General features: G+C 39.8%; 1 protein-coding gene across 7 annotated transcripts in view; it reads right to left on the minus strand.

Moving 5' to 3' along the window:
* The window catches only part of smarca2 (SWI/SNF related, matrix associated, actin dependent regulator of chromatin, subfamily a, member 2), a 111,165-nt gene extending 85,644 nt beyond the window's left edge, over positions 1-25,521 (minus strand). For 3 of the 7 annotated variants that reach the window (XM_031890707.1, XM_031890703.1, XM_031890689.1), the window contains exons 1-2: positions 17,414-17,668; positions 14,081-14,166 (exon numbers count right to left, since the gene is read on the minus strand). The gene's annotated coding sequence lies outside the window, so the exon portion shown is untranslated. Of the gene's footprint in view, positions 1-14,080; positions 14,167-17,413; positions 17,669-25,260 lie in introns of those variants that run through there. The other 4 variants (XM_031890694.1, XM_002941009.5, XM_031890702.1 and 1 more) reach the window with 4 other exon arrangements.
* Between the last annotated feature and the right edge of the window lie 553 nt (positions 25,522-26,074).

The raw sequence follows: 26,074 nt of genomic DNA on the forward strand, positions 1-26,074 counted from the left end.
CATCCTTGATTAGCAGGAGCCTAGGGGCTAAGTAAATGTGCTAAAATATAACTATCAACGTGATTTTCTGCTCTCATCTGATATTTATACACTTTACAAATGGGGGTGGGAACACAAAAATCAGAAAATGCAGTGTCCAAGGAAAGCATACAGACTTCCAGAGACAGCTGTCTCGAGCAAAAAAAAAAAATATGATCCAGGGAAAAGCAGAACAGCTGGCAACACTTCTTACAGCAAGACTCAATAAGGCTGGATAAATCCCAGAACAGGGAGAGCTCTGCCTCAATCGCTTCAGTCCTGGCTACCATTCTTTTAGGTTCTTCACTAATGATTATGTGCATACTTCCTTTTCTAGCTCCTTAACTCCATCTATTCTTTCAATACAAAAATGTATTAAGTCACTGCTCACCAGCATAGCAAAGCTGCTGGCACTAACATACATAGCAGCAGAGAATGTTACATATATCAGCAGTGCATAGGACAAGTGACCCAAAGCACCCACCAGGATATTTTAAATATCTACACCACTGGGTAAAAAAAAGTGGATCCTGAGAACTTTCTTGTAAAATTAGGGTTCTGTTTGTCTTAAATACAGCATATACACATATGATTTTCTATTGGCAGTTAAGGTACATTAATTTCCTGATAAGATGAAGGCATCTTAAACATGGAGATCCTATTAACACAGCGGAGGTGGACAATGGTGTCAGGATGGTGTCCTAATACCAACACAACACCTGCAGCCAAAGCACTCTGACATTATAAGATGCATCTGATGGCTTCGGATGCAGGTACAGTGTTTGCAATCTGACTCTGACCTCTATACAAATGACCCTTATTTGCCTACATGTGAAGGTACCTGCAACCTATCTAGGATGACAACATAGCTTGAAAAGCCTAAATACACAACATACACAAAAATATACATGACACATGCCAAGAGACTGGGTTATTATCAAATTATATAACTTAATAATAATATCTGCTTTTGATAGCACTAAAAGGTTTATACCCGAGGATCCATTGTGACATTAAAAGTGATCAAGCAAAGTATTTGTGCTGTTTTAAAATGAAGATATAGATGCAATGCTACTATGTTAATTCTCTCTATTTTACACATTAGAAATTCAGCAGTTACAGATAGCCTTGCCAGGCAAAAGAAACAAGCAATCTGTATACATGGAAAGCTGGTTTTTGAAAAATTCCTGTAACTTAAAATGTCTCATCCAGTCCTCCACCTCAAAGTTTATCATATATCACAGCAAATAAAGCCTGCTTATAAGAGCTTCCAGAATATCAGCATGCTGTTCAAGTCCAGTCAAGCCTTCTTCCCTGAAAATCAACCATAATGAGCTCTACAGAGAATAGGATGTGGATAACCCAGAGCTGCATGTATTCTCTGCTCATCGAGACTTCTGGGACTCGCCGTGCTGTCCTTCATATCGGAGAAACAAAGAAATAAATCTAAAGGTATTGCCAAATCTGTCTCTACCAGCTAACACAATCTGGCCAGGTAAATACGCTGCACAGAAGATGAGAAAGACGGCAACCTCATTAATTATTCTTATTTAATTCTAAATTAATAGTATTCTGCACTTGCTCTGAAAACTGTGGAAATATAGGCAAAAATACAAAGTGATAATATGTACTTTAATGCTTATAAATTTGTACCTGTTCCCAATGAGTAGGTGTTTGAACTTACAGAACACCCTTTGAGATAGCTGTGAGTATAGCCTTTTGTTTTCTGTACTCTCCCCGCTTTTGTTTGTAAATCCAAAATCTGTGATGTTATTGGATCATAGTCTACCATCTAAAGTGTTAAGGTGCCATGCAAAACGTAATTTCATTTCATAACAAGGAGAGATCATATTATATTTAACTGTACAACACCCTCTTAAACCATTAAAAAAATCTAAATATGGAAAGTAAGGATGCTGGTAATCTACTGGTCCTCATCTTGAAATCTATTGGTAGATCTGCCTTTTGGCCACCATTAGTGTAATTGCTGTATTGACCTCACTGCTGGCTTTGACAAAATGTATTATTGAAACAATGAAGGAGTAGCTTGCTTAATTTCCCACATTGCCTTGCACACTTCAGTGGAGATGGACATGGCAGATGTGGAGATTAGTAGACTGCCATAAATCTCCTCTACCACGTGTAATTACGTTGCTTCAGCTTTGCAAAGCAGCCCAAAGTTGCCTTGCGAGAAAACTTTGGGCTACTTTGCAAAACCGAAGTGCCATGTATGTTTTCTCACTGGAAATTTACATTAGTGCCAGTGCGAAATCATTTTCAAATAAGTCACCGGTCACAGAGGGGACCTATAGTGGGTGACTATTCTCCACATTTGCCATAGTTCTTATACACAGCAAAAAATAATCAGTGCAAATAACAGTGTTTTGAAACAGCCAATATTGGGAACACAGTAAAACTAACCACAGTTTTATAAACAGAGAGAGGCAGACCAGAGCAGAATTGTGCTTCTCCTGTGGGACATGGTCATAACTGTGAGCCTACATTGTGAAAGGGCAACCCTAAAGGTGGCCATACACATAGCAATTTCGATCTTTCATGCGACCATTGGATGTTCAGGGTTGAATCGTCAGCTATAGAGGTAGAAACAATAGAAGTTCTACCTCCACCTGGCGATTCAGCCCTGAACGTAGATTTTGCTCGGGCACCTTCAATGGCACTCAATCAAAATCTTTTAACCTGGCCGATTGACGAGTCGACCGCTATCTGCAGCCTGTTGCTATACCGGTCGCCTCTTCAAGCAGCCATACACACACTGAATATCTTATGTAACGAGGCTTCCTACAATATTATTAATGCGTGTATGGCCGGCACTTCAACTAAGTACCCTGGGCATTCCTTTCAACAGAAAATCAGATTCACTCGGCCACAAAATTTGACTCAGTGCAGAACACATTTTCACCCTCAAATGTAAACACCCTGAAGAGTTTGTATTAGTAAATCTAGGATTTCAATTTTTTCCCATAGCTAATTGTATTGCGCATGAATCTCTCTCCTTCATTTCTGATGAATCCTGTGAAATATTGCATACTTTTAATATTAGTTATTTCATATAAAACACCATGAATTTTAGTTATATGTCTGCTTTACAGTGCTGCTTAAGTAGTCCTAAATGAATAAATATATACATGCATTTACTATATAATTCAATCCCCAATACCATATCTGTACTATAAATGTATCATTTATTTGTCTGCATGTGGGATGTGGATGGGTAAAGGTTGCAAGTCATGTATCTACAAAGTGAATGCCAGTCTGCAATTACCTCCCCCCCCACCAGAAATCTGAAGTCTGCAGATTTGCACTGAGCACCTGCAATCACCATCTGCCTACTGTCGCCCTGTTATGCTTAGCAATCAGCTATCTTTCCCCTGCTTGTGCATTGCAGGCAATGGATTTAATTGCTCCCAAAAAATGAGTGTGTGCACGCTTTATTTCATGAAGATTCTTACTAAGCCAGCATGTGCTAAACAAATGCTAAAATGTTTATCACCTGAACTGCCGTTTATAGAAGCATAAATAGTATGAATAATTGCAAAAGCACAATAAAAGGAGAAAATATACTTTTTAGTAGTCGGTACTCCTGAATAGAAAGGAGAAGGAAAGGTAAAAACTAAGTAAGCTTTAACAGAAAGGTCTATGTAAAAACAGCCATAAACACTCATAAAAACGCTGCTCTGAGTTCTCTGTCAAAAGAAACAGGATTTGCCGTCTCTTTGTTTTCCTGTGCCAGAGACATGCAGCCCTCTCCTGCTCCCTGCTCCCCCCTCCCTTCCTCCCTCAAGAATGCTTGAGGATGTAAAAGGGCAATTTTTACTGATTAAATACATATTCCTTTTGAGATTCTTCAATAGGTCACTTAACATAATATAAACTATCTGCTGGTTAAGTATTCATTTTGGGAGTATAGTTTTCCTTAGGGCTGGGCGATATACCATTTAATACCGAATACCGGTGTTTTTTTCTAAAACTATATTCATTTTTCAGATACCGCAATACCGGGGTGTCAGGGTACTCACCCGTGCGGCCCGGTCTCACGCGCGTCCCGTTGTCCGCACGCACGTCAAAGCGCACGTACATGTCAAAGTGTGCACGTCCGCAACGCGCTGACGGCGCCGGTTCTGCACGTGCGTGGGGGGTTTTTAAAGCTATCAAACGCCACCTCCTGTGCTATGTTGTCTGCGGCCTTGCCTGGGAAACTAAGCCTGCCTGATTTACATTACGACTTTCTGTTGCTGATCCTTCGCTTGCCTGACTCTGATTTTCAATACTGCAGTAATTATTCTCTAATTTATTAGGAAATGGGGTTAACACCTAATCATGCATGAAAAAAAAAATACCGTCAAATACCGTGACACCGATATAATGTTGAAAAATACCGTGATATAAATTTTTGGTCATACCGCCCAGCTCTAGTTTTCCTTTAAAAAAAGAGAGCTACTGAGCTACTGAACTGAAGTCTGCCTAGCGGTATACAACTGTATAAAACTGCTAATATCTAAAAACCCAGTCAAAATATAAATACTTGTAAATGACAAAAAGAGAATCAATCTAAATAAGCTTAGATAATCAATTAATCAATTAAGGCAGGGACCAAGAATTCCAACTGAGTAACCCTAAAATTTGTGCAGGCTCACTGCCACTGAACAACTAAGGTAGCTGGAGCACCAGTACTTAGTTGTACAGTAGGACAGACACCTGCAGTACAGTAGTCTTCTACTATGCTCACATGTGCCATATTTGGGTAATTGTAGTTAACATGGTGGTACTCAGTGGGGGGTTGCACAATACATTTTTACACTCCAGTGTATTAATATTTACTTCTCCTGTAAAGGTGTAGTATTCTCACCCTGAAAAGGTTGAACTGGTAGATTGCTAACAGGTTGGGTGTCTTTAAGCACATCAGAATATGCAAGAATTCAAGGCTTTTTGCATTGATTAACACAATTTTTTTTTTTTTTTTTTTTTTAAATTGCCCACAGAGTAAATAAAAGTTAAATAAGCATTATGTAAATGAACATGTTATCAACCTTAGCACTGTAATTCTGTACTTCCATGATAATGGCATGGGTGAAATATGTCAGTATAAGCACACAGTGTGCAACAATCACTAGCTAAGATGCCATAATTATAATCAAGAACGTTCAATTCACATGAATAAAAGCCAAGTGATATTCACATAAGCCACTTCAAACATTATAGAGTATAATGAAAATAACTACTAGTCCACAGAGGGAGCATAATGAATATAAATGTAACCATACTGAAGTATTTGTTTTATCTAAAAAACAAACCCTGAACAGACAGACACATTTTTAAATAATCTTATTATTGTAACATGTACCTTGCAGTGTCCTTTTATTTACCAAAACAATGTTTATATGCAACTAACTGTATAAGAATACATTTACGGTTAGACATCTTCATGTATTTAGTTCATGCATGTTTATTAAATATGAGACACCTGGAGCTTTATAAGTAGTCTCTCAATAGACATTTCAGCAGGATAACCAAAAAAAGTTGGTTTAACTTTTTTGTAAAAAAAAATAAAATAAATAATAATGTATTGATTGAGGTAATTTTTGTAATTATTGTTAATAAAGTGCCATAACTTCTTGCAGTGCTTTACATGTTTTTTTTTTTTACTATATATTTTCTATCCCTTCTTAAAGGAGCCCCACAGTAAACAACTTAGACTTTGCCTGACAGTTAAGGTCAGTGACCTTGCACTAAGTACTGCTAAGGTGGCTCTGACTCCAGAGGTTGCTAAATAGTACAGAGACCCCTTAACCTGCATTACAATCTGAAGGAACTGTCCATTTTGCACATTGTAACTTTTACTATAAGTAATCGACTGCTACCTCTCACATGCTCCTTCCTACATTACTGAATTGCCTGCCTAAGGGTGGCCCTACAAACTAAGCTATCGGATCTTCTCCCGGCGGGTATAGGCGATCCAATGAAAAATCAAACTTGCCCGATCGAGATCTGGCCGATTTCAGACCAGATGTCGGTCAGGCAGCCCATCGATAGGCCGATATTGACAGCTAGAATCATCCCGTGTTAACTCAACTGCCAATCACTTACATAATGTAATCTATTGTTAAAAACCTGTCATCACCACAGATGTTATAAACATGCACAACAGAGCACAATCACATTGAAAACTTATTTTATTCAAATATATTTAAACATTATTTGCAATAAAAATGTATACAATATTTCACATCATAGATTCCTTTTTCAAATGTTCTGAATACCGATGGATATAGAGAGCTAATCCTGTCTACAATCCCCTTACCAGAATAACCAGTTTGAAGTTATAACAACTCCAAAAAGAGACTATGTTTTTAATGAAGAAAGAAGTATCCAATACAACTGAAAAAATATTTTCACGGCATCCACCTTTGGTGTTAATGTCAAAAATACTGAAAGATTCAACATGGGATCATTACTCTCCAAAATTTGTGATGGATACTTAAAAAACTGCAGTTTCTAGTGCGTTGTTTATCATTTTGTTCAAGGGCACAATAGCTATTTGCCAGGAAATGGAGGCAAGAGAACACTGTGATATCAAGGAAATCTATTTCACATCTTCTGCTGTGGAGTGGCATACAATTTATCTATATATCAGGACAGGTAGCAAGAAATCTGTTAAACTGAAACAGTCTCATTCAAATAAGCCATTAGTTTAGCATCATGATCATTAATTAATTTACAAAACTCTACAAAACTAGACCTATACCATCCAAAATCCACCCACTTCTATTTTTAAAACCCACAGCCACTTTAATGTTATTGAGCCCCAAGAAATCAATACATTATGGGTTTATTGTAAGACAAAAATATAAAAATTAAACCCCTATTTGTTGTTTTGTCATTTTCTTTACAGAAAACTGGCCATAGGGATATAAAAGAGATTATCCCAGAAAAACTATAATAGCCCCACTCATAGACCCAACAATAACTGACACCAAATTACACGTGCATTAAATTGTATACCTGCACTTGTACTGCTGCATGACCTGGGCATTTAAGCTTATAAGTTATAATACTAATAAGTAGTACAGTACATTAGTACTGAAAACATTTTTTGTTAGTTTGGTACTATATATTGCAGCTAGCAGCTCCTTTTTGGGATTAATATTTATGCCTCGGCAGCAAGTCCGGTGCTGCAGTGGTTTGGTAGATGAAGCTCTTTAAATTATACATAGACGCCAAGTTTTCTTAATTGTACATAGGAGCCAGTTCTAAAGTGTAAATGCTATCAGCAAGCAGGCACTGGTCTATGGGAGGGGCACCCAACAGCATCAGAGATACAGGTATAATTTGGAGCTTTATGGATAACAGGTTCCTCAAAACACAAAACTACATTGGCTTGTAATAAATGGCAGTCAACATTCAAAAAAGGGAAAAGAATGGCATCTCAACTTAGCAGAAATTTAGTCAATTAGCAGTGTCTAATCCCCAAAATATCAGGCCAAACATAATATTGATTAGTCTGTGGGCATACTGATTAGCCTCCAAAATCAAACTAAGTGCAGTCAGACAACATGACTGATGGGTTTGCTTTCTAAATGAGCCAAAGTTTCATAGATGTGAAGCATTTACCTGTATTAAACAAATAGCAGATAGCTGGAATAGCCTTCTCTGTCCTGTTTTAAAGGAAAAGTAACACTAAAAAATTTTAACAAAAAAATCTATTCTACCCTCCCCCAATAATTGCCCTATCCTGAAAACCATTTGTTATTTTGAATGGTTTAGAAGAAAATACCTGTTAAACTCGGCTTCCTGTCATTTGAACAAAGGCGATACGGCATGCCGGGGAAAGTATCAGGAGATGCATCAACTATGCGGCAATCGATTGATCGAGCCTAGCCTGACTTCTGTATAGGAAGGAGTCAGGGTCAGGCTAGGCTCGATCAATCGATTGCCGCATAGTTCGTGTATCTCCTGATACTTTCCCCGGCATCGCCGTATCGCCTTTGTTCAAATGACCGGAAGCCAAGTTTTTTACAGGTATTTTCTACTAAAGCATTCAAAATAACAAATGGTTTTCAGGATAGGGCAATTATTGGGGGAGGGTAGAATAGATTTTTTAGTTAAAAATTTTTAGTGTTACTTTTCCTTTAAAAGCACCCTGTGCTTAAGAAACTGTTATTAGACTGACAGCATATACCTATATATACCCTTTTTAACATAAGCAAAATAGGCATAATGTACTTGTGAAAATTCTGAATATTTTAATAGGTTATTTTTAAGATAAAACATTAAGATTTATTATTCACACTTACTAATTTATCATTGCTTTAACACTTACTATATTACCATAATTATCAGAGTTTAACTAGTGATAATGAATTCTGTATGGAAAACAATCAATTTTCACCCTTTGTTGTGACTGTTTTGGCTTACAGATAAGCAGGAGACCATTATGCAGTGGTTATCTGTGCACTGCTAATCTAATTATCAACCTCATAATAACCAAACATGGAGTAGCTTCAGTTCTCTGTTTAACTGAATAAAGTTTTTTGTGTTTATACACTAACTGATTTTGGTCATGCATTTTTCTTCAACCTTCCCATACACCACTACTATTATCAGTAACTTTGTGCTCCCCATAATGCAGTGGATCATTACGCCTTTGTGTCATTTCGTAACTTTACGACATTACATAAAAAGCACACAGTGTGGCTTGCCTTGCTCTGTATGTTTATACAACTATATTGACTAGCATTATTTCAAATCAATCAGTTTTCTGGTAACTTTACAAAGAGTAAACACAAATGCCGCTATGATTATGCATTTGTGTTGCTAGAGATGTTTTCTGAGCTAGTGTCATTACATATGCACTAAATGTAATGATACAGCACCACACTAAACATAATGATGCAGAGACATTATCTTGTGAGAGTTGTTGGCACCATCTTGAAAAAAAAGTGATGTTTTTCACCCATGTATAGTTGCTACTATAGCAATTAATACTTATGGTTACACCCCACTGTCGTAAATAGCCCTCTATTGCATTGTTTGGAATTTTTATGCGCCTTAAAGTTGAGCAAAAAAGACAAATATTTTTCATCAATTGAAGGAAATTATCCTGTAGAAAAAATCCTTGATGCAAGAGTCAATTAATTTCCTCCAGAACATGCAAGACGATGCAACAGGTGCAGCACACACATATATGGTAATTGCCTTCAGTGACCTGTATTTAGAGGCTACTTAGAGTGAAAGCATACAGGGCGTTACAAGGTTCTGTAAGAGCTGCATAGCCCACTTGGTACCTAATGACTGGCCCCATACATGGGCCAATAAGCTGCTAACTCTGTCTGAAGGAACCAACGCAGTGGCTTTTGCAGCCTTTGTATGCCCACCTTAATTGCAGTATACCATGCCAAAATGGCATGCATGGTTTACTGTAAAGTATGACATTATAGACCTTGCTTTTCTGTATTGTGTCATTATTCCCCAGCAGGCATTTAAATAAAAGACTATACATTTTTTGTTGATAACGGTTCATCATAGAGTACTGTATTTTTTTTCAAATGCTCAGCAATTCACAATCCTACAGACATTGCTGGTCTCCAACACTACTTGATTTCACCAATATTATTTTATATTATTACTGTCGAAATCAAGCAGGTGGTCTTATGACTTTAAATATGGGTGGTGGTCTGGGCAATCACTCTCTCTCTCTCTCAAAAGCATCGTGTGGGGGAGGATTAAGCCTGTGAAACCAGTCCTTTGGTCAGGAGACACTTAGGGTTCTGGCACATGTGAAGATTAGTCCCTTGCAATAAATCTTTGTTACCACGGGTGATTAATCGCCCAGAAATGCTTTCTCACCAGCAATAAATCTTTGTTACCACGGGCAATTAATCTCCCAGAAATGCCTTCTCACCGGCGATAATTTAAATTGCTGGTGGGAAAACATACATAGCGCTTCATTTTTCCAAAGTGTCCTGAAGTTTCCTTGCAAGACAACATTGGGCAAGTTTGGAAAAACAAAGTGCTGCATGTGCAAAGATTTATGGGGGGTGCCTAATCTTCCGGTGTACTGGTATTCTTATCCGAAAAAATCCTACCGTGCAACGAGGTACCAGCCTACGAAAAATGACCACCATATGGGATTTACTGTATATACTCGAGTATAAGCCTAGTTTTTCAGCACCCAAAATGTGCTGAAAAATCACCCTCGGCTTATACTCGAGTCTGGTGCCATAGGTCCCTCCAGACTAGCACCCTCTGTCCTTTGTGTGCAAATTAGGTCACCCACAGCCAGACCCTCCAGTGCCCTGGCCCGCTCCCAAATTTATCTTCATCTACCATCCTCACCTGTCCCATTCTGCACTAGACATTGCACTTTATATTCTATATAAACTATACATAGTTTTGAAGGATTGTAACTCTTTGTGTTTTAGCTTGGTTGCTGATTGAGCTAGTTTACTGTATTTCTTTTAAATAAATGCCTCATTTAATGTAATTTTATTGGTATTTATTTTGATTATTGAAACTTAGCAGTAGCTGCTGCATTTCCCACCCTAGGCTTATACTCGAGTCAATAAGTTTTTCCAGTTTTCTTAGGTAAAATTAGGTACCTCGGCTTATACGCGAGTATATACGGTACCTTGAAGTGGTATGGTGGCTTGTCAATTTTATTATTTTATTATTCTAAAAATGCCTGTTTTTTTTTAAAGTATACACACTTGCATAGATACCAAATTACTAGTGAAATTGGGAACCAGGGAAAGTGCATTGTTCATACCCGTCTCCATATACAACTACTTGCATCTTGCTGTATGAAAGAAGGAGGGTTCTTTTATTATTGTCAGATCCCCACATTGAGGAACAGCAATGAGCATTGAGGGACAAGTAGTTAGACAAGTAGTTAGCATTGTAGCCCTTGGTTTTCTACATATAGGTAGGCTAATTGGCACCTGATAAAACTGACCCTATTGTGTAAGTATGATAGGGATTTTTAGTCATCAAACTTCACAGAGGCAGTGACCAATGTCAATGATATACAATCTCTGTAAAGTTCTACAAAATATGGTGGCACTATATAAAGAATAATCATTCTTGTCCTTACAATTACTATCCACAATTAACAGTGCTCCAAAATCTGTTTTAACAAGTATGTACACTGTGCTTACATTCTTGCATAAGAAAATATATACCAAAAGCAAAATCTGTTTTATATATGCTTCTTATGCTCAAGAATAACACAGGCTGATTCAAACAGGCAAATTAAAAACAGTGGATAGAGTTCTCAAAAGAGAGATGTAATTTCATACAGATTACTGAAGAGGATGCATATAGCTTATATATGATGGATTTTTACTCATGGCTCATTGATGTTCTTTGTGTGGTCACAACATGTGAGTGGCACCAAACACTAACAGTATTGCTCTTTTATAACACATCATTTGGTACAGAAAGAACTGTCAGCACAGTATAACAGCTACAACTGAAAACAGTGATTTCCCAGGTTGCGCTTAATTCTCTATTTTCTGAAATATTACGTTTATTGGACATATTCTAAACTGTAACTTTTTAATATACTGATTTATTGTATAATAAACACTGTCTGATTGATTTGATTACACATGGTGGTTTGTTTTGAGCGCCAACTCCTTTTAATAACATATTCTATAGCACTAACTAGTGTGTTTCACTGAAGGCGTTGTAATAATATGATTAAATTGCACTGTGAACAATGAAGAAAAATAAACTGTTAAACTGAGGAATTTTGCAATGTAGACTATTACACTGCATGCACAGAAATATTAAGGCCTTCTTATATTAATGAAGATGATACTGATAATCAAAGCTTTATCATAGGTTATCCTACTGGTGACATACTCTATGGCAGTGCTGTCCAACTTCTGCAGTGCCGAGGGCCGGAATTTCTCTAGCATACATGGTGGAGGGACGCTAATAGAAGCCAGATTTGACCACACCCCTTTTAACCACACCCACTTCAAACCACACCCATTTTATCACAATGTTGGTAGTGCAGCAAAAACCCAAATGCTTGGTCCTCACTGCAGGGATATCAACCATCGTTGATATATGAAAGAATTATATTATGTCATACTAAGACATATGCCTTAAATCCAAATGCCTCCTCCACCTCCCCTGTGGATAGCACAGCAACCCCCAGCACATAATTACACACCTTAGGGACCATTTAATGGCTATTTCCAACAAACTCCCAGAACAAACCCCTGCCAGGTTCATCTCGCACAGGCAGCATAGGGTATTGCGCACACAGGCAGTACTCTGCCTGCCCTATTCTGCCTGTGTGTGCCATACTCTGCCTGCCCTATGCTGCCTGTGTGTATCATACTCTGCCTGCCCTATGCGGCCTGTGTGTGCCATACTCAGCCTGCCCTACCCTGCCTGTGTGTGCCATACTCTGCCTGCCCTACTCTGCCTGTGTGTGCCATACCCTGCCTGCCCTACCCTGCCTGTGTGTGCCATACCCTGCCTGTGTGTGCCATACCCTCCCTGCCCTACCCTTCCTGTGTGTGCCATATCCTCCCTACCCTACCCTGCCTACCCTATGCTGCCTGTGTGTGCCATACTCTGCTTGCCCTATGCTGCCTGTGTGCCATACTCTGCCTGCCCTATGCTGCCTGTGTGTGCCATACTCTGCCTGCCCTATGCTGCCTCTGTGTGCCATACTCTGCCTGCCCTATGCTGCCTGTGTGTGCCATACCCTCCCTGCCCTATGCTGCCTGTGTGTGCCATACTCTGCCTACCCTATGCTGCCTCTGTGTGCCATACTCTGCCTGTGTGTGCCATACACACAGGCAGCATAGGTCAGGCAGTACATACAATATGTGAGGTGTGAACAGGTGAACAATGTGGGTGATTACAGCCTGAGCCTGAGGTGTAAACACTGCAGGGGGTGAACAATGCACGGATTAAAAGGTGTGAACAACACAGGGGATTACATTTTTAAACAATACAGGGGAATTACAGCCTGAATCTGAGGTGAGAACCATGCAGGGAGCCAGTTAATCACAGTACAGATACCATTTAAAGCTTACACAAAGGTAAGCCATCAAAGCAGCCAGACAGGTGGGGGGCCACACAGAGGGGGGTCGCTGGCCGCCAGTTGGACAGCACTGCTCTATGGTATATCAAAATAGAATAAATAACAGCAAATATCAGGTACTGAAAAAAGATCTTGATACATCGTTATCTCAGAAATTAAGCAAGTAAAAACAATGCATGCAAATTGGTAAAAGGTCTGCACTTAAAAATGGCTTGTGTTCTAAAACATATTGTTGGTCTGCTTTGAACAGTAGTACCCTGTGGTGATATGTGTGCAAGTTGCATTATGCAGCTTCTGGATGCCCAAAACCATTTTCAAGGCTAATGTCACACATGCTGTTTTCTCCAGAAGCAGAGAAACACCTAATTTAGTCCATGTAGACTGCTTTTTAACATTAACTGCCTTAAGGTGGATGCAACTAATGTCATTTGCAGAGTACAGTGGTGGTATTGGGGTTACTGGCATTTTTCTGCCAACAGAATATCATGCCTCTTATTCGACTAAGAAGGCCTCTTGGAATTAATGACTGAAAAATAAGAGCAGTTTTAATCCCTGACAATGGGAATTGAAACTATTGCAGCACAAACACGCATTAAAGGGGAACTAAACATTTTTTTTATTTGCATAATGAAACTAATGTAATTCAATGCACAACATTCAAATAAGTAAATTACACATTTCTAATGGTTTCAGGCTAATGTTGCTTCGAGTTTAAATTATGGACTTTTATAAAGCCACAAAATGCATAATTTTAAATTTTTGTATGTCAACATAATGGCTACAACACAAAGTTATTTACCAGTACACCAGGCCTTCAAATGCATCTTACAGTTAAAAGTGCTTATTTTCTGGGTTTATAGCTGGGAAAACCTTTTTTGCGTCATATGGTAAGCTTGAGTTGATAATACTTTTATAAAGAGAATAAATGCAGAGGGAACTTATGCTAATCATAAAATAATTCATAAAATAGTAGACACTCACATTTCTTTTAAATAGTTATGGCTGGTCTTGTTTCATGACATACAGGAAATGTCAGTTATTTAGGTAGGTCCTTACAATTTTTAGATCTGTGAAATTAAAAAAATATATATTTATTCACTTTAAAGTCAGAGTATTTCAGATTTGCAAATATGTGAATAGGAACCATGCGGTCTATAACAGACAGCTGTGCTGTTCATCAGAAAAGACTAAAAATATGGGGACTGAAGAACTTCTCAGGATCAAAAATAACCGTGCACATAGACCAGTCCTATTCTGCATATTTGCATTTATGTAATAGTGGACCCTATCATAATGCCTGTGCAAAGGTCAGATAGCAAATGCTACAAAGATAACAGCAGAAGACTTGAGGTGGCAATACACTTTTAGGCCAGATAGGAGTTGGGTAGGTCTGTTGGGGGGGTGCCTATACAAAGGCACATAGGCTATTGAAACTAAAGGACACAAATTGGCAGCTGGAAATTGCCCATGTATAGCCCACTTTAAGGGCTCTGGCACACAGGGAGACTAGACGCCCGTGACAAATCTCCCTTGTCACAGGTGACTAGACTCCCCCAAATGCCATCCCACCGGCGAAAATGTAAATCGCTGATGGTATGGCATGCGCAGCGATTTACATTCTCGTCGGTGGGATGGCATTTCGGGGAGACTAGTCGCCCGCGACAACGGAGATTTGTTGCGGGCGACTAGTCTCCCTGTGTGACAGAGCCCTAAGAAGTAATTAAAATTTATGTCAGACTTGCAAACACTAGTGGGAACAGAACCTAATGGCAGATATCATCCATGCCTGCTTTATGCTATTAAACAGTAACTGGGTTTTTTTTAAAGCATATGGGACCAAGTGGTTGGGAATGTATACATTTTTTTGTTCCCAACAAAATTTTCTGCATATCACTAAATCAGACATATCTTTCTCACTGTGAGTTTAAAAAAAATCTGAACAATTAAACCTTAAAGGCTCTTACACATGAACATTCACTTTTATGTCTTAAAATGCATGCCCAGTGCATTGAAACCCATATTCCCCACTTAGGTGTTTATTTTCAAGAGCAGCTAAGTGCAATTTGTGAGTTTAAGGGCACTGGCACACAGGGAGATTAGTCGCCCGTAATAAATCTTCACTATTGCGGTCAACTAATCTCCCCGACATGCCATCCCAACAGCATGAATGTAAATTGCCGGTGGGATGGTATATGCATTGCTTCAATCGCCTGAAGTTGCCTCGCAAGGAAACTTCGGGTGACTTCCGAAAACCGAAGTGATGCGTGTGCCATTTACATTCTTGCTGGTGGGATGACATGTTGGGTAGATTAGTCACCCGCAATAGTGAAGATTATGACAGGCGACTAATCTCCCTTTGCTAATTGCTAATCTCCCTGTGCTAATTGATTATATTATGCCTGTGTGAACTCGTGGTGTGCATTTCTTTGTGTGAATATAATACACAAGAATAAAAATAAAATAATATAGATTGTAAGCTCTACGGGGCAGGGACCTCCTTCATCTTGTGTTTCTGACTCTTATTGCAACTGTACCTTGTATTTATTTGTATTTATTGTTGTACTTTGTATTTATCCATTATCTTTAACCCCCGTTTGTATTAATGTATTCTACTGTACAGCGCTGCGTACATAAGTAGCGCTTTATAAATAAAGATATACATACATACATACATAATATAATCATTTAGCTAATGTGTATCAAAACTGTGTCACAAATAAAATGCCCATGTGTAAAAGCCCTTACTGAAAAAATGTAGTGCAGAATAAAGCAAGCTGGCCATGTTATTTGTTTCACATACATAAAAAAGTAATTTAATATAAATGTTAGGATGTATTTAAATTATTGGCACCTGTGGGGGTACAATTTGCTTTTCAGTGTGCATGAGGTATGTGTCTGTAAAGCACTGCAGAAATGTGATATCGCTATATAAATTAAAAAAAAATAAAATAAAGCAGAGGTCGACATTCACAGTCTTAAAACAGTTTGTCCACATAACCTAAAACTTCCATATTAATGTATGGTGCTGGTCCTTTCCTTAAAACACTGCTCAATATAGATCATTATATTATAGTTCACTCAAATATGCAGATTAATTTTTAACCAAGCGAGTAGTTTCTGAAGAATCCAGTGTGCACAGGAAAAGCCTGGAACCCTCCTCCTCCTCCTGGTAGCATGTGCTTTACGTCAGGGAAGTTGTCAAATACCAAACATGACTCCAACTCAAATGTGAGCAACAGGGGCTTGAATAGAGGGGCCTTCTCACATTTCATTAGTGCAGCCCTCTCAGCAGGAAATCTTTAGGCCTGTGTAATTTTTTTCCCTACAGAAGTTATTGCAGAATATGTGAATTTGTCTGGCCCAAAACCAGGAGTGCCAGTCTGGCTGTATTTTGTCAAAGGTGTCTAATTATAAAAGTTGAGAGTAGCTAATTGCCAGAATTCAGGGTTGTGTGGGATTTGTAGGCACATCATACAATATTGAGACTGAAAAGCTGTTTGATTTTAAAATCTTGTATTTATTTCTAAATAGTAATGATGTTTATGCTTAATAATGCCAAAGTACCCCTTTTAAGTATACTAGTAGGATTCCTGTCTGGCAAATGAAAACGTCAGCTTCTGCCTAGATAGATAACCCATAGGGAATTAGTAACCCTCCAGCAGTCACTGTACTAAAACCCCAACATCCACTGCAAGCTGGATATCAGGTGTTGTAGAACTGCAACCCTGACTATACATGTAGTTGCACAAGAACTGTAGAGTCACACAGATTGGATACCCCTGTATTAGCCCCAAAGGCGTAGAACCCACAGGCTGATACATATATAAGGGTAAAGAGGCTGACCAGGATACAACTGTATGCGCCAGGTTGAAGATTGAAGGAGCATAAAAAGTTAGAGGCCACTAGGAAATACGAGAAGGCACGTTATGCCCCCGCCTGGAATGGGTCCAGCCCCGATTAACACAATACTAAAATGAATAGTTGTTCCCCACACACTGTACCCCTAACCATACAGGGTGCCTGCTTTCCCCAGCTAGCTGTGCTGTCAGGAGGTGTCAGGCCCCGTCACATCTAGCAGCAGGGGGTGTCCGCATTACTTCTATACCCCAGCAAACTGACCAGCACTGCATTCCACCACCGGGCCCAAAGCGGGTTTGAGGAAGGCGGGGGGGAGCCATATTTACTTCCCTCCCCTCTCTCCTGAAAGTTTTTTACACCCGATCGATGGCGGCTACCCTACACTGCGAGGAAAAGAAACAGCGAATACGCCACAGCAAGAGAAAGAAGGAATACACCGACGAATATAAAGCCTACCTGGCCGCAAGCAAATCCGGGCGTAAGGAAGGTCCAGCCTAATGCAATGTGCGTGGGGGCGTTCTATTCCCTTGCTAGTGTAGAGGTAAAGCTGCAGGCCCTGTTCCTGTTCCTCCTCCCCTCCGTCATGTCATCGTGATCAAACATGTCTGTGTGTTTTCCTCTGACTTCCTGATTCTGCTCCGGTTGACAAACTCAGCCTGTATGTGCGGGCCCGCTCCTGCCGCCCTGTGTACATGCACTGCACACGCACACATATATGCCGCTATGTCCCCGGGCACCCCGTAATAACAACTGCCTTCCAACTGCTGTGCCTTTATTATATTAAATAAATATACACACAAAAAGTTCCAGTTACTTTTTGAATCCACACTTTTGTACACAGTAACTACACCAATACCAGCACTAATCTGTAATTTAGTTAGTACTTACTGAGCAAGTACATTAACCTTACTTGCCTGTCTTTTTTTTATTCACCAATGTTTTACCTAACTTTCTTTAAAACAAAGGAAGATATAGTATACACAGTAATGGAATGCCACCACTAGGGGTTTGCCCCGACCAAAATCACAACTACATGTTTAATCATTTACAGTTTAAACAAATATTGAAATCAGTGTGTTTTTGCAGGAATACCAAGACCAATATTACTGGGCCGTTTGGCCATATTTAAGGATATGTAAAGTCTACTTTATGCGGAGATGCCAAAATGTTAGGCACCCCCCCCAGCGAACTAGATTGCTAAAATTTTTCCCCAGGCTGCTAATCCTGTTAGGAGAGAACCACACCAAGCTATAAAAAAAACTAATAAAAGCTGTGCCGGCATCTCCTTACTTTGTTCCTTATTGCTTGGCATTCTGCGTATTAGATGAAATCTCAAAGGGTCCTTTAGACCGATTCGGCAGCTTATCGGCCCGTGTATGGGCACTAACGACGGGCCTGCCTGACCATCATCTGACCTGAAATCTGCCAGATGTCGATCAGGCATATTTGATTTTTAGTTGGATCGGGGACCACATCAGCTTGTTGATGCAGTCCCCAAACCAACAGACACCTATACTCGTCATTCTAATTCGATCGTTTGGCCCCAGGGCGAAATGACCGAATTAGCCCGATCGGGAGAAGATTTGCTCGCTTGGCAACCTCGCCAAGCAAGCGGATCATAACATGTAAGCCCACCTTTAGTTGCAGCTACTTGTCATGGCTACTAAACGGCAGACAATACCCTGCAATTGACAATACAGAGAATTACCCTGCTAAAGCACAGGTAGAGACTGTTATCAATAAATGATCAGCATTGTCTATTTCTGTAGTCACGACAAGTAGCTGCTACTCATAAATCTGCGTGTCTTCACCCTAAGGGCAGCAGCACATGGGCAAGAATAGGAGTCGCCGGGGAAAGCCCCTTGGCATCGCAGGCAATTTTGAAGCGATGCAAAGGGCTTTCCACCAGCGACTCTGTTGCCGGTGGAAAGCCTTTTTGGGGCAGTTTGTCGCCTGCAATAGCAGAGCTCTATTGTGGCTGACACAACTGCTCCATGGGTGCTTAAAAAGTAGCACCTCCTGGTGATTTAAGCTTTCCTTCTCCTTTAAATTCCAACCATTGACTATAAGGACGAAGACACAATGGGCTACTTAGTAGCAGCTACTAAACCCCAGAAAATACTGAGAATTGCCTCTGCTAAAACACACATAGAGAAAATTATCAGTAAATGATCAGCATCTATTTTTGTAGTTGTGACTAGTAGCTACTAATAGTAGCTCAGTCTGTTTTTACCCTGCATCACAGTGCTGAGTGCCACCCATGCACATCCTAGGAAAGGAGGCAGCAGGAAGTAAAACAGATAGGCTCTCCTAGTAGGGTTTTTGGAGAATTTTTCAGTAATTCAGACAGAACTTTTTTTTAGCACATTCCTTCTATGTTTTAAAGAGTAAAGCCTAAAAAGTGTGGGGGGATCATGTAATTTACACAATATAGAGAAGTATAGTATAAACATTTTATATGCACAAAAATACAGCTATTTGCAAAGGACTAAATGGAAAATTGAAAAATTGGTTGGAAATTACACATTCTATACAATTATTAATCTAATAAACTGCAAACGTCTGCAATGGAAGGAATGGCATCCTCCTATTAGTGTGAAAAAGGCAAGGCAGATTTCATATTGAAAATGGAAAAATGCAGTGTATGCTTAGTGATTAATGTTCATACTAATAAGACTGGACAATAAAACACTTGAAAAAGTGTGTCTTTGTGTGTTACAGGCAGGCAGTAGATGCTGGAGGGCCACTGGGACCGCAGAAAGGCTGCCATGTTGATAAAGACTGTGGGAAGGGGGTGGGACAAATTGGGGTGCTGGGGGCCTGTAAATGCAGGGACAACGGCAGGGACCCCTAAGGAAATTATTTAAAAGCATTTAACCAGCTCTTCCAACATCCATACTGTAGAACACAGCATCTACAAACTGTGGTTCTTTTATCCACAGACTGCTGATCCTATGATCAAAACAAAAAATTAGGCAAGCATAAAAATTAGTATAATGTGATCTTAATACAGTAAATATGGTGCCCTCTATCGTACCTGCTGCCTTTGCAATTCTGTAGCAATGCAGCATCCTGTTTTATTATACCCCCAGATGTTTTTGATTACTTTTATTCATGCAATGACAAGCCTAGTGCAGATGCTACAGTTTCCCTTTATACCTGCCAAAATATTAAGCTGAATATCTGAAACTAAGGACGCATTGAATCCATTATTCTGGATTTGGCAAATACAAAATGCTTCACAAAATATTCTGCCAAATACATAACCTAATAAAATTGCTGCTTTGCATATTGTTATCATGTCAAATGACAGTAACAGTTCAGATTTAGTTTATCTAAATGGTAAATATTCAGCTGAATCCTCCCATCAGCGGTTTACAGGGCATTCTGGAGTAGGGTGACCAGATCACTTGAAAATTCAGGGACTAGTCTAAAAAATCCAGCTAGAGGGGTTGAACTGATTGCAAATAAATGTAAATGCGATCACTGCAGCATGAATGTATTACACATGTCTCTTCATTTTCAAGTGATCTGGCCATCCTATTGTAGAAATAAAGGGTCCAATAGCAAAGGGGGCTCCAATAGATGTAAGAGTGGGTCCCAAAGGTGAGAGGATTGGTGGGGACTGAGCTTGGCTTGTGGAAGATTGTGGGTGTTCTTGAGCGATTGTGGGCAAAGTTACAGCACAAGTCAAGACTGGGGTGGATCAGGAATGTGGTTGCGCGTCCAATTTTTTATCATTGGGTCTCCACTTTACTTTTTGGCACGGCTCTCTGCACAGTAAGTTAAAAATGTGGGGCCCCCTGGAGGAGTGCCCTGCTAACTTAGTAATAAGGGGCCCTGTGATTCCTGAATGCAGCTCTGAATTCAGCAAAAAATTCAGGAAAAAAGTAATGAGGTTCTGCAAAATTATGTCTCTGTATTTCCAAAATAGCTTGTATACTGCAGTCACTAAGGAAATCTCTATAATAATCATAATAACCACACTTGACCCACGACCTGACCAAGTACCCAGATGACTCTTCCGGGCTAATTTTTTTGCTATTAAAAGAGAAGGAAAGGTAAAAACTAAGTAAGCTTAATCAGAGAGGTCTATGTATATACAACCATAAGTATCACAGAAAAGCTGCCAGAGTCCTCTATCAAAAGAAACACAGGATTTCTTGTCTCCTTTTTTGTAAACATGTTCTTAGGGTATCTGATTTCCTCTCTCAGAAAAAATCTTCATTCCTGGGGCCAGAGTCTGGGCAGTTCTCCCCCCTCCCACAAATATGCTAAGTACTCCCTCCCCCTTCCCATAGGAATGTGTGACCTGAGCTATAAAGGCTAGAGCTATAAGGCAGGAAGCTATGAAGACCAAGCTATAATGGCAGCTGCAATCTTAAGCAAACAAAGAAAGCTTCTAAGGCTGTTTACTCAGGTATGGTAATGCTTTCTGCAGAATAAATATAGTGTTCTAGGTGGTACTAATGTGGCAAATCTATTGGCAGTTAGGTTCTGTGAGGGGGTTTCAGTTAAGAAATTTAATTTATTTAATTTTAATCCAAAAAATAGCACATGATGCAAATTCTAGGCATTGTGCTATAATTGCAGGGGGGATTCACAAAAGTAGTGTTAACATGAGTTTAGCGTTATATTGGTGTAAAATGTTCCTTTTATGCCAGAAAACCATCAAAATTACAAATTTACAATCATTTGAATGCCAGCTTTTTCTTTTGATGCCACCCTGCACAAAAATGATTTTGTACTCCAGATTAGCATGGAGAAATTTGTGTAACCTTCTGAAATGACAGTTCACCTAAAAAGTGTGCAAAACTTCCATATTTACACAATGAATTAAGGGTTTTGTGAATGTGGTATTTTTAAAACTCCTTTTTAACATCACTCAATTTCAGTTTCCTCCTCTTTTGTTAATTCCCCCCTAAAATGAAGGACACAAGGCATAAACTTAAAGGAGAATGAAAGCCAGGACTAAAAAACCTCGTAATATTGAGTTACCATCCCTTTTGAAACACAATTTTAGATCTTCTCCCCATGCCTTTCAGATGCTCTGCATACATCCTGAACTTGACCATATTAGCCATGTAAGCAGGCGCCATTTTCAAAATATCATATGTAATTTCTTTGTATCATCTAAACATGTGTGCAGCACATTAAAATTGCGAACACATGGTGTAACATGGTGGTGATTTTGTTACCTAACTTAGTAGGTTCCATACTGGCCACCAGTGAATTAATTTAAAGGAGAATGCAAGTCAAAATTTAAAAAGCATACTGCCCAAAAGTCCTCTTATTGTTTAGTAAAAACACCACACTTTTGGCTCACCTAATCAAATATTTACTCAGTCACACTTACTTCACATTTTCTAGAACAGGCAGCCATCTCTAAAAAGGTTTTCTCCCTTCCTTTCCCTCCTTGCTTCATACTGCACATGTGTTTCATTCCCCCCCCCCCTTCCCTCTGCCAGATCCACTTCTGATTGGCTGGTGGGCATGTGTAGCTCAGAACAGGAGACAGGATCAAGTTACACACATGCTCAGAGAATAGGAAGGCTGCCGCTGGCAGCCTACAGGAAGGACAGAGAGATTTCAGTGATGTCACTGTAGTCTTCACACTACTGTAGGCTGCCAGCACCATATCTGAGAGAAGCAAGCAGGGATCTGGGAATTTAGATATGCAGTAAGTACTTAAAAAGAATGCCTTTAGACTTACTTTTAATTTATATTAACCTTTCGTTGTCCTTTAAATAGCAATTAAGGACCGTACTCAGACATTTTTGGAGACTCCCATTGTCTGCAGTAACAGCCCAATATCTGCTCCCTGTAATTTTCACCTGAATCAACGTTAATCCCGCCACTGAAAAACACTGACCCAAACCTGACCTAAAACTGACTAAAACTAACTAAATATCCTCAGAAACTAGCAGCATAAGGTAGATCTGGAAGAATGGCAATGGTGTAATAGACATGGCATTGTCATGGCCTGGCCTAGATTCACCAAGAACAAAAAGCCACCAGACTAGCATCTCTGTAACATGGGCTTGTGGGGTTTATGCAGTGCATCAGAAGAATTGTGGATCAGCTAGGCAATGTAAACTGAAGAAAAGGGAGTGTACCATTTGTAAATGAGGCACTGTAGCTGTAGTATCTACAAGTAGAACCTTTACCGGCAACTTGAAGTAATTAGTTCTTGTAGAATGTTAACAATATTTCAGGGAGAAATGTTGTCCTACTCTTCCATATAGATCCATATTGATGTTTGAGGGTAGTTGGTTATGCATAGCTCTTTTATGGGTCCATCATAACATCTCCATGAGTTTGAGGTCTGGACTTTGCCATTCCAAAACACTAAGGGGTATATATATCATGCTGTGTAAAAAGTGGAGTGAAGTATTTCCGGTGATTGTTGCCCAGGGCAACCAATCAGCAATTAGATTTCAACAGTTAGAAAATCAAAGCAAAGCATCTGATTGGCTGCTATGAGCAACATCAGCGGCAATGTTTTACTCCACTTTTTACACAGCATGATAAATATATCCCATAGCCATTTAGGTGTAAATTTGTAGGTGTACTGTCAGATAGCACCACATTTTGCTCTATAATTCTCTGGTATGAAGAGAAATTCATAGTGGACTCATTGCCTGTGAAATGTGCAGGTTTTGTGTCTTGGCAGTTTGTATGAGGTTCTTGTGTTATGTTGTTTTTCATCTTGGAAAGACAGGATTTTGTGCATTAGGACAAACTATTAATTGTCCGGAGGATGATTTTTCCAGAAATCTTGTGATCCTTTCAGATACAACATAGTCAACCTAACTGTGTTGCCATTGCATTTTAGAGTAAATGGGCTTTCTCTTGGCTATGTGTTCATGAAATATTTTATCAGTCTTTTTCTAATATTTGGGTCATGAAACTTAAATGGGTTGTTCACCTTTGTACAACATACACAAGTCTAAAGGTGGCCATACACATTAAGATCTACTTGCTTGGCGAGGCCGCCAAGTGAGCGGATCTTTTCCCGATATCCCCACCTACAGGTGGGCAATATTGGGCAAATTTATGGGGGCCAAGCGATCGAATTATAACGATGGCAAAGGGCGCATTGGGTTCCGATGTGGTTCCCGATCCGACTAAATTTTCTAACCTGCCCAAACGATATCTGCCCAATTTCAGGCCAGATATCGGTCGGGCATGGCCGTCGTTGCTGCCCCTACACAGGCCAATAAGCTGCCGACGGCAGCTACAATCGGCCAATGTATGGGCACCTTAACAGTTCACATTAAGAGAACAATCTTTTCCATATACATGGTTAAAGGGGTGGTTCACCTTTAAGTTAACTCTTAGAATTTTACAGAATGCCCTATTCCTAGCAGCTCTGCAATTTGTTTATTTTTTATAGTTTTTGAATTATTTGCCTTTCTCATCTGCCTTATTCCAGCTTTTAAATGGGGGTCACTGATCCCAGCAGCCAAAAACGATTGCTCTGTGAGGCTACAATTTTATTATTATTGTTACTTTTTATTACTTATCTTTCTATGCAGGTCCTCTACTATTCATGTCCCCATCTCTTGTTTAAACCACTGCCTGGTTGCTAGGGTAAATAAGACCCTAGCAACCAGATAGCTGCTATAATACCAAATGGAGAGATGCTGAACAAAAAGCTAAATAACTGAAAAACCAATGATTGTCCAGATTGTCTCAGAATATCAATGTCTACAACATATTAAAAGTTAATTTAAAGGTGAACTACCCCTTTAACTGAAATAAAATGTATAAATATACAGTATAAGAGCATTCTTTCAGAAGCACACAGAGCTAATCCTAGGTAAAGGTGCAGATGCTATTAATTCTGCTGCCTCAGGTCTACACTGATAAAACAATGAGAATAATGTGGAGAATGAAACTGCTAAGTTGCTTGTCACCTCACTGAAACTTCATTGCCAAAAAGAAGAGAAAGGGGATGAGCAGCTGTAAAGCTCAGAGAACTAGAGCAGCCTGCAGCACTGCCTTCCCGGCTTTGATGCCCAAAGCAGATTTCCTTATGTTCTTACACTCCATGCCCCCTCCCTCTGTGCAGGGCACCATGCCAGGCTTTAAATGACTGCGTGTCCCTATTGTGACCCACAAGTAAAGGTCTGAAAACACCTTACTTAATGTGAAAGGGTTAAAGGACTGCTGAAAAACAAATAAACTGTCTGAAATGTGGAAGCTGCCAGAGACTACAAGGCAAACACAATACCCACCTGGGGAGGATGGGGTTAAGGCTGAGCAGATTAATAACAAAAGGTAAAGCAAGCCTTTCTTACCTTCACCCCTTACCGAAGAGCCAGAGCTTGAACCGCTGCTTTTAGTCCTTCTACTTCGCTTTATGTCCCTGTCCCTGCAGTCTGTCACCCTGACGGGATGAGGAGCGGATAATGCTGCTGCTGAGGTAACTGGTCAGTGCCACCTTTTGACCAACCCGTGCCCGCCTGTCAGTGCTGCAGACACGCCGTCACTCACAGGGGCTGCAACTCTCACTGGCAGCCGGGCCATGAGATCATTATCCGGATCATGGCCTCTTCCCCTCCTGCTCAATCCTTCTGCCAACTCCTCCTCCTCCCAATTCCTCCTTGGTTTTATTTTTAATCCTGCTGTCTGTAGTTTTCCTCTGCTTTGCCACTTCCTCCGTGAAGAGGGTGCCAAAACCACACCTCCTACATAGTTCAGCTGTGAACAACTGCACAGGCTATAGAGAAAGAGAGAGAACTCCTTCCAATAATCCCCCACAGCGCTCACTCTGCTGCCTTTGAGGGGGATGCTTGCAGGTGACTGGTGTAGGTGCCGGTATAAAGGTGCCACAAAATGACAAAATGAGGGAGCAGCACATTTGTTTTCACTCAGAATCTGACCATACATATCCACATTCTCACAACTCCTCTCTAAAGAGCATCTTTTTTATTTTAAACACAGTGGGGACAGGGCAGGTGCCATGGGTGCAGTGAATTGTGGGTGAAGGTGTCAGGCAGTTCCCCCTTTCATTATTGGCCAGTAGAGGATTACTAGAAGGTTTCAGGCTGTTCAGCCCATATCAGCCAGTAATATGAAATTATGAAATGAAGAAAGTTTATATATATATAT

Source organism: Xenopus tropicalis, chromosome 1 (assembly GCF_000004195.4).
Source record: "Xenopus tropicalis strain Nigerian chromosome 1, UCB_Xtro_10.0, whole genome shotgun sequence".
NCBI lineage: Eukaryota > Metazoa > Chordata > Amphibia > Anura > Pipidae > Xenopus > Xenopus tropicalis.